Source organism: Microtus oregoni, unplaced genomic scaffold (genome assembly GCF_018167655.1).
Source record: "Microtus oregoni isolate MIOR12 unplaced genomic scaffold, Mior012 000029F_ref0000214, whole genome shotgun sequence".
In the NCBI taxonomy this organism is placed as follows: Eukaryota; Metazoa; Chordata; class Mammalia; order Rodentia; family Cricetidae; genus Microtus; species Microtus oregoni.
Genome location: NW_024543088.1, coordinates 30186114 through 30195773, shown reverse-complemented (window position 1 = coordinate 30195773; position 9660 = coordinate 30186114). Strand labels below are relative to the sequence as shown.

Below are 9660 nucleotides of genomic sequence, written 5' to 3'. Positions count from 1 at the left end.
TATTAGGGGCATAGATATTCAGGATTGAGACTTCATCCTGATGAATTGTTCCTGTTATGAGTATAAAATGCGCCTCTCCGTCTCTTCTGATTGATTTAAGTTTGAAGTCAACTTTGTTAGAAATTAGTATGCCACACCTGCTTGTTTCTTAGGACCATTTGCTTGATAAACCTTTTCCCATCCCTTTACTCTGAGTAGGTGCCTGTCTTTGTGGTTGAGGTGTGTTTCTTGTAAACAGCAGAATGTTGGATCCTGTTTTCGTATCCAATCTCTTAGCCTGTGCCTTTTTATAGGTGAGTTGAGCCCATTAACATTACGTGATATTAATGACCAGTGGTTGTTAACTCTGGTCTTTTTTAGTAGTAGGGTTTGTGTGTTTCCCTTCTTTGAGTTGCGCTGGTGAAGGGTCTCTAGATGTCTGAGTTATTGTGGTCATTGTTGGACTCCTTGGTTTGTGATTTTCCTTCTATTACTTTCTTTCAGGCTGGATTTGTGGCTACGTATTGTTTAAATTTGTTTTTATCCTGGAAAATTTTGTTTTCTCCATTTATAGTGAACGAAAGCTTGGCTGGGTATAGTCGTCTGGGTTTGCATCTATGGTCTCTTAGTTTCTGGAGAACCTCTATCCAGGACCTTCTGGCTTTCATGTTTTCCATAGAGAAGTCAGGTGTACCTTTATAAGTAACTTGGCCTTTTTCCTTTGCGGCTCTTAATATTCTTTCTTTATTCTGTATGCTTTGTTTTTTTTTTTTCTTTAAAGCTTTTACTTTGAGACATCATGGAAACCATACAGGGACACATGGAAAAGACATGATCACAAAACAATGGTAACACGAAAGCATCAATGACTGTCAGCTGGCGTTGAAGCTGAAGTTCTGGGAGTTGGACATGATTCAGGGGCTGAAAGAACAGATTAGTATTCCTCTCCTTCTTCCTCACCCTCTCCTTCATCAGAATCCACACCAACCTCCTCATAATCCTTCTCCAGGGCAGCCATGTCTTCACGGGCCTCAGAGAACTCCCCCTCCTCCATGCCCTCACCCACATACCAGTGCACAAAGGCACGCTTGGCATACATCAGATCAAACTTGTGATCTAGGCGAGCCCAGGCCTCAGCGATGGCTGTGGTGTTGCTCAGCATGCACACAGCTCTCTGGACCTTGGCCAGGTCTCCACCAGGTACCACAGTGGGAGGCTGGTAATTAATGCCAACCTTGAAGCCAGTGGGGCACCAGTCCACAAACTGGATGCTGCACTTGGTCTTGATGGTGGCAATGGCAGCATTGACATCTTTGGGAACCACATCACCACGGTATAGCAGGCAGCAAGCCATGTATTTACCGTGGCGAGGGTCACATTTCACCATCTGGTTGGCTGGCTCGAAGCACGCATTGGTGATCTCTGCTACAGAAAGCTGCTCATGGTAGGCTTTCTCAGCAGAGATGACAGGGGCATATGTGGCCAGAGGGAAGTGGATGCGAGGGTAGGGCACCAGGTTGGTCTGGAATTCTGTCAGGTCAACATTCAGGGCTCCATCAAATCTGAGGGAAGCAGTGATGGAGGACACAATCTGGCTAATGAGGCGGTTAAGGTTAGTGTAGGTGGGGCGCTCAATGTCGAGGTTACTACGACAGATGTCATAGATGGCCTCGTTGTCCACCATGAAGGCACAATCAGAGTGCTCCAGGGTGGTGTGGGTGGTGAGGATGGAGTTGTAGGGCTCAACCACAGCAGTGGAAACCTGGGGGCAGGGTAGATGGAGAACTCCAGCTTGGACTTCTTTCCGTAATCAACAGAGAGCCTCTCCATCAGCAAGGAGGTGAATCCAGAGCCAGTTCCCCCACCAAAGCTGTGGAAGACCAAGAAGCCCTGAAGACCTGTGCACTGGTCGGCCAGCTTGCGAATTCTGTCCAAGATGAGGTCGATGATCTCCTTGCCAATGGTGTAGTGGCCACGGGCATAGTTATAGGCAGCATCTTCCTTGCCTGTGATGAGCTGCTCAGGGTGGAAGAGCTGGCGGTAGGTACCAGTGCGAACCTCATCAATAACCGTGGGCTCTAGGTCTACGAACACTGCCCGGGGCACGTGCTTGCCAGCGCCTGTCTCACTGAAGAAGGTGTTGAAGGAGTCGTCTCCTCCCCCAATGGTCTTGTCACTTGGCATCTGGCCGTCAGGCTGGATGCCATGTTCCAGGCAGTAGAGTTTCCAGCAGGCATTGCCGATCTGGACACCAGCCTGGCCGACGTGGATGGAGATGCACTCACACATGGTAGCTACGGGTTAGAAGGCGAGGGTGACAGAGCGGACACCGGGTCCCGGTTACCGTTCCCGACAGCTAAGAGTCAAGGTAAGTAACGCAATGAGGCCTGCTTTGTGTTTTGATTATGGCGAGGGGATGGTTTTTTTTTTTTTTTTTTTGATCCAGTCTGTATGCTTCTGGAACCTTCATAGATATATCTTTCTTTAGGTTGGGAAAGTTTAGGTTGGGAAAGTTTCCTTCTATAATTTTATTAAATATATTTTCTGGACCTTTGAGCTGCACTTTTTCTCCTTCTTCTACTCCTATCATTCTTAGGTTTGGTCTTTTTTATTGTGTCCCATATTTCCTGAATGTTTTGTGATGAGAGTTTGTTGGATTTGCTATTTTCTTTGATCAGTGCGTTTATTTTCTCCATGGTATCTTCAGTATCTGAGATTCTTTCCTTATATTCGGTTGATTATGCTTGTTTCTGTAGTCTCTATTCATTTACCTAGATTTTTCATGTCCAGCTGGCCCTCTGTTTGTGTTTTCTTCCTTCCCTCCATTTCAGTTTTCAAGTCTTGAACTGTTTCCATTATCTGCTTGATTGTTTTTCCTTGGTTTCCTAGGGTATCATTCACTGATTTACTCAATTCTTCAAACTTTCTGTTATACTTCTCATCCATTTCTATAAGGGCATTTTTTACATGCTGTTTAAGGGCCTCTATTGCTTTCCTAAAGTCAATATTTTCTACTTCTTCTTGATTAAGGTGTTCATGGCCTCCTATTGTGAGGTCGCTGGGTTCTGGTGGTTTCATGTTGTTTTTCAGATTGTTGGGTGAATTCTTGCATTGGCGCCTGCCCATCTCTTCCTCTGAATGGTCCCCTATGGATCTTCTTTTACAGGATCAGGTCTCCTTGCCCACTGATGTACCTTCCCAGTGATGTCACTCCCCAGTGATGGCTCTCCTGGTGCCTAGATCGGATCTCTGTGCTGCTTGGGTAGCTTGTACACAAAGGGCCTACCTGTCCCAGCTCCTGAACAGGCTGTGCTGGGAGATGTTATGTGGCCAAAGAGGGGAGGGAGGCAGAAGGGGGAGGGTTCTGGATGCATGCTGGGTGGGATAGGAATAGAGAGGATGTATCGGGCAGTATAGCCCCTGCAGGAAGACCAGGAAGTGTAGGAGGGATGAGGAACATCTGAGTTCCCTGTCCAGGGCTGCTGCCATTGGTCAGAAACTCACTCACCCCAATGATGGCTCTCCCCATGCCTAGATTGGATCTCGTGCTGCTTGGGTAGCTCGTACACAAAGGGCCTACATTGCTTGCTGCAGGCAGGCTATTGAGACAAAGGAACTACCGCCCTCCTGGTTGCCCTCCCGATTCTGATTCGGTCCTAGCGCCCAAACAGGCTGAGCTGGGAGATGTTATGTGGCCAAAGAGGGGAGGGAGACAGAAGGGAGAGGGTTCTGGATGCGAGCTGGGTGGGATAGGAAGAGAGAGGAGGTCGTCTTCCATGAATTCTGATCATAGGTTTCTCTCATTTCAACTTATGTGGAAAACCCCAATGGCTGAGCTCATCTCCTCCACTTTTTGTTTATTGTTTTTGTTGTTATTGTTTTTTAATTTGGAATAAAACTGCCGGTTTGCAATACTTGAAAATCATTCTTTTTTGCCCTTTTCCCAGGATCAGAAGACATGCTGTTAAACCATTCACTTTCTCCCAGGAAGAATACTGTTGCAGATATTATAGAACAAGCCCCTCCCACTAATACTTCCACACACACAAATTAAAGAAATGCAAGCAGCAACACAAAAAGACTCTCGAATTCTAGAATAAATATTAATATTCCTTCCCAGTAAGAAGTCACTATACACTTAGAGATCAATAAAGGAAATATTCTCTTTAATATAGTAGATGTCTTACTCTAGTTACTTCTCAAAGAGGAGCCAGCTATGGATAGAAGATTTTTCTACCATAATTTGATATTATGTACTTTCAAAGTGTATATGCAAAAGCATGCATTCACCTTAGGCTTATGCTATCCAGAAACACTGTGATTCTGTCATTTCTTTCAGGTCCCAGCTCCAGATTAGAGATTCCCAGAGCAAAAATTACTGTCAGAACTATTTTTTAAATACACCAGTATCTTTTTGAATAATTGCTAACCAGGTTCATCTTACTCTGCTGGCAGAAGCAGGTTTTTCCTGACTAGAACACAGGAGAGTTAATGGCAGACCAGGATTTAATGATGTTTGTGGCCATGTTCCACTGTCTTGAGCTGCCCCAAAAATGTGAGTATTTGCTTTGGGGTGAATCTAATGACCTGTTGTAGGTCAAAGAGTGTTTTCCTTTTGTTGTACTAATAGAGCCTAACTGGAGTTGAGCTCCTGCTTGTCTCTAATGGGTCTGGAGAGCATTCTAGTTATTTGGGGGTGGGGGAGTGGAGCGGGCAGTGTTTCAGAGGCAATGCTCCCTTAGCTAAATTCTATTTAACATCTCACAAGAAAACCCATTAGTAAATCCTTTATAGCATTAATTCTTTCACTTCAAGTTTCTCCTATATCACTGTCAACAATAAAAGGATTAGGTTTTCAGAAATTCTACTGAACTAAGTAATGTGTTTTTTTCCCATGAAGTCAGATGATAAAAAAATAATGCAAACTGGTTTAGTGTTAGCCTAAACTAAGAAAAATGGGATTTTAATAAATTCTAACAGTATTTATTACAGTTGTAGAGGTATCACATTTCTTTGACATCAGGAAAATTTGTCTTTGAACCTTACTTTTTAGACCTAACACTCTATAAAATTGTATTTTCTAAAGCCTAATTACAAGCCAATTAATGTATTAGTGTTATGTACATAAATAAACTGTTAGTTTCAAATGGCATTATTTTAAATTCTGATTGTTTTTCTTTAGCCAGTTACATTAAAAAAATGCTAAAACATCAGTAAGAATCTTACCAACAGACCCTCATATTTATAAAAGGGATATAAAAACTAAAGGAAGTTACATACAAGGTTCATGCAGCATAAATGTTCAACTCAGAACTAGAATTCAGATGAGCATTTTATTTGATGCTGTACTTGGCATTATGTTGCTGCTTTGTAAAAACTGTTGATAGAAAGTGACGCACAGGAGTAAGTGTTCTGGAACACATAAACACACACACAGCAGTTAAGGAGAGGTGGTAATGTGAAGATGTGGAGTGATCTTATGACAGAAAAAAACGTATCGAAAACTGGTAATTATTGTTTGCATATGTGTGGGTGGGTGAGGTGAGTGTATGCTTCTCTGGGTATGTGTAAGTATGTATGAGAGAGAGAGAGTGTGTGTGTGGAATGTGTGTGTGTGTGTGTGTGTGTGTGTGTGTGTGCGCGCATATATATGAGGATGACTAAGTGTGAATATCTGGGTATTGTGAGCATGTGTGTTTGATGGTTAGCTCCTAAAGAAACATTTTATTGTATCCCAGAGAAGGGTAGGTAGGTAAAATAGAGCAAGAGAATTTTTGAAAAACAATACAAGGAGAATGGACTCCAGAGGGAGTTTGGAATAGAGCAGCAAGTACATTGAGAAGCACAAGGTTCTTTCCTGGAATCTGGGAAACATCACGTGGACTACAAATCTTGAATCTTGCTTCTGCAGCAAACCTCATAGGATTAGAGTAACATGTTCACTACAGTCCTATATTTTTTGGGTTTCTTCCCAAAACATTAAATACTGAGGCAAGTGCGGAAAAGGATTCATTGATGGAATTTACACAAAATTATTGTGAATGATTAATTACATTGATTTGAAAGAATATTTAAAACTGAGTTAAGTTGTCCATAGAAGTCTGTGAGTATAATCTCAGCAATTGGCACAGAGACATAGGAGGTTCATCCTAAATTCAGTGCAACTTAATGTGTTGTAAACTTGGACAGTCAACAGAACAATATAACAATATATATATATATATATATATATATATATATATATATATATATGACAAAAACCCAAATCAAAAACACACAAACAAACAACACAAAACATACCACATACATAGACACATACACAAACCCTGAAAAATGAATAAAGTGATCTGATCCTTTAGTATTCTGCCATTATTTCCTCTTTTGCTATGCAAATATTATATTAATGATTAAATGGCTAACTCTCTTTTGAGGGTTTCATAATGCTAGACAGGAATTAAAGAAACAAAACAGAGAATGAAACCCTTTTCTTTTGGCAAAACACCTATTTTTATATGAACTTAAATTTAATATGAAAAGTAGAAAATATTTATTAAATACTAATTTTATCATATTAAAATTTAATTTATAAAGCTCTGGTTTTAGTTATGACTCCCAAAGTTCAAGGAAGAACTCATGTCCTTAGAACTTCAGAAAAGTTATTGACAGTAGTAGAATTAGATCTGTTGACAACTTTGTAGTATCCCAAACCAAAAGATTCATCACAGTGATGCTAAATCTACACAGAGACCAACTAAGAGTACTTCCAGTGTCCTGAGATGGACCAGTCTATTCAATAAAATAAAGTACTGCTAGTTTGTAACCAAAAGTATGCCAAAATATGAAATTAACATCTATGAGTTTATATTGATATAATAAGTAGTTGAATAAAAAGAAATAAATTGGACAGAATAGATAAATATTCCATGTAGAAATTTAATTTATGTAGAAAGTCTGCTCTTAGGGATGTGAAATCAAACTTCCTACATGTTATGTATATCCTGACATAGACACTTCCTTCTGAAGAACCCAGTTCAGATATGCATGCTAACTGAAGCTGTTTACAGTAAGGCATACTGGAATTGTGATTCAGAAACTCCAATATTATCATTTTCAGTCTGAAGCCACAACAAGAGAGTCATTAAAATCAAGCTTATCAACTCTTGTAAAACGTCATTCTTCTAAGAACATAATTTAGAATTATCTTAGAAGTCTTTCTCTTTTCCATATTCTTCAATGACACTTTCATCATACACTCTAATCCTTGTATTTCATTAAAAAATAATCCCATCTACATGTTTAATTCAACTCTTATCATCATTAGACTCTCCAAAAGCCCCTATCTAACTCCATTCTCACTTTTTAGCTTTAAATGCATTAGTGAATTAATTGCTTTAAAAGATTAAGACTTGAAAGATATTTAAAAAATAATGCCTAATAAATAGGTTTGATAGTCCCAGGGTTAGTTACAAGAAAAAAAAACTGTAGTGGTAAGAAGAAAAGATGAATACAGTTGCTCACTTTCTGATCTTTTGTTTCCTAAGTTATTATCCTTATATTTCCATGGAAACATCGTTTCCCAACATTCTCTTCCCCAAAAATGACTTCCACAAGTGCTTATCATTTTAACATGAATATTCAATTTGACTATAAGTGACCAAATTTATACATTCATGTCAATCATATTCTATGTGCTAATAAATAATTAACAGAATACTTATATTATGTATGTGGTAATCTATGGCACTTTCAGGAATTATGAGTTATGTAGGTCATCACTGTTTCTTGGATCTGAATTGATTTTCTTGATGAAGTAGCAGCAAAGAGAAAGATGCATTGGAAAATGTATTTGTTAATTGATATGCAGAGAAAATACAGACTAAATTGTTATGGCTATAGGTGGCTGTTCACATGGCATAAATAAAATCCATTGACTGAAAATCAAAGGCAGCCTTTTAAAGAAACGCTTGCTTGTCATACTGTTTAAACTGGGTCTCTACTCCATTTTTATTTTTGTGTTAGATTTTCAAACGTATATTGTATTCCAATGACAAAAAGATAATAGCATGGCCACAGATCTTGAGATGTGTCTTAGCTACTTTTGTTTTATTGTTGTGATAAGATACAATGACCAAGGAAACATATGAAAGAAAACATTTGATTTGGGTTCATAGCTGCAGAGGGTTAGAGTCCGTGACCATCATAGTGGGGAGCTTGGCAGCAGGCAGGCAGGAGTGATGGAGACCCAGTAGCTGAGAGTTCATGTCTTTATTTGGATGTATAGGACAGAGAGAGCTAAACTCCAAAGCCCAACCCCATTGACACACCTCCTCCCACAAGACCACACCTCCCGAAACTTTCCAAGCAGTTTACCAAACATTCACATATATGAGACTATGGGGGATATTTTCCTTCAGACCTCCACAAGAGTGGCACACACTTCAGAGGGTAGCACACTTAAAACAGAAAGTGAAATCACTCACTGGCTACATTAGTTGCTCAAATTACAACAGCACACTTTTTCTCCAGGTAAAATGTTCATTGATCATCTATGTTTAAAACACTTTGTCTTAGAATGTGAAGCTTGGTGTTTTCAGTATCTAGAAAGTCTGACAAGGGAGCCAGAGGGAATAATGAGGAAACATTTGATTTTGAGTCGAGGCTCAGCTTTTTTTTTTTTTTTCCAGAAGGGAGGGAAAATGGGAGCTTCTAGCAACTGCTGTAGCAGACTTCAAAACTACCAGGCTGCAAAACCAGCCTTTGATTTCTTTTATCTTCCTTTTGGGCATGCTTATCAGAAAAGGTTAGGAATGCAGGCATAACACTACCAGCAGCCCTGCCAGCTCCAAAGCTTTCATTTAACTCTCTACAGCAGCCTACGTTTTCGCTGCTTTGGGGCAATTGCTGATGTACTCTGTGTTTCTCAGTTTACCTGGCCTTTGTGAGTGTTCACTTCAGAGACAAAGGGACAAAGGCAAGGCCCTGGTTACAAAGAATAAATGTAAGCGAAAGGGGAGTCATTCAAAGAGAGGCTGAAGGAGAACAAGGGAAGGGTGAAAATGCCCATTCTCATAGTGGAGTTGTTGAAGCAAGAATGGAGGATGGAGGAGAGGAGAGAGGGGGTGCATTATTTAGGCAGGGAATATCAAATGAGATCAAATGAGGGGAACAAGGAAAAGAGGCAAACTTGGGAAATGTTCTTGGGACCCCCCCCCCAAAAAAAAGAAAAACAGTGAGAATTGAAACTCTAACAACATCAGCGGCAATGACAGGTGAATGACAGGCGGATGAAAAGCCTCAGGTTCTCCCAGAGCATCCTCTGAGTGCTCAGAGGGCAGTGACTGTTGGAGAACGTGGACTGCAAAGAGAGCTCACTGACCTCCACCTGACTGATCCTTGTACCTCATTTCCAGCGCCTGTCAGATGGTATTCTGCTGCCTCAAGTGCCGCTGGGTCTCAGCCTGAGGAGTCCCTGGTGCTTCAGCAGAACTGTCTTAGCACTCTGGGCATGCCCCTCCATACCCCTTGGATCCACACACAAGCGTGAGAAGGTCCTGGTAGACGCCACAGAGGTGCATCATAAGATGAGGTAGAAGAAAAGGTTCTCCACTGAGCAACTTCTCATCAGAGCCTGAGAGTAGAGGGACACAGGGGTGCTGAGCAATTACTCCCAGCGTGGTCTTC

At 40.8% G+C, this 9660-nt stretch overlaps 1 pseudogene; it reads right to left on the bottom strand.

Moving 5' to 3' along the window:
* Positions 1-835: 835 nt before the first annotated feature.
* On the bottom strand, positions 836-2286 carry LOC121464929 (annotated as a pseudogene).
* Positions 2287-9660: the final 7374 nt, after the last annotated feature.